This window comes from Calidris pugnax, unplaced genomic scaffold (assembly GCF_001431845.1).
Source record: "Calidris pugnax isolate Ruff unplaced genomic scaffold, ASM143184v1 scaffold13, whole genome shotgun sequence".
In the NCBI taxonomy this organism is placed as follows: Eukaryota; Metazoa; Chordata; class Aves; order Charadriiformes; family Scolopacidae; genus Calidris; species Calidris pugnax.
In genome coordinates this window covers 6,645,976-6,646,409 of record NW_015090810.1, presented here as the reverse complement: position 1 = coordinate 6,646,409, position 434 = coordinate 6,645,976, and positions in this window count along the sequence as shown.

Genomic DNA, 434 nt, shown 5'->3' with positions numbered 1-434 from the left:
CCGCCCGCCGCCCACAGAGGGCGCTGCGAGCCTGCCCAAAGCCAGGCCCGCTCGGAACCGCTCGGCTCCGCTCGGTACCGCTCGGCTCCGCTCATCCCGGCTCGGCGCGTACCCACGCAGGGAGACACGGGCGCGCACTCCGGATCCTTTGCTCGCCACAGTTCATGTCCCTTCTGAGGTTAATGCCCCGCAAAGTAACCCCCTTCTCCTCTCCTCCCAACCCGACTTGGCACCGCCGCCTTCGCTCCGCCTCGCAGGGCATCTCTGCGCGCTTTTTTCCGCGCCCACGGAGGAGCGGTGCCCGGCCGTGGCAGCCGGGCGGGCGGCGGAAGGTGGCCGGGGCTCCCGGCACCGCGCTGCCCCCGGGGGATTTGGGAACCGAACCTCGGGGGGGGGAGGGCGGGGGCGGGAGGGCGCGGGGTGGGGGGGCGGGA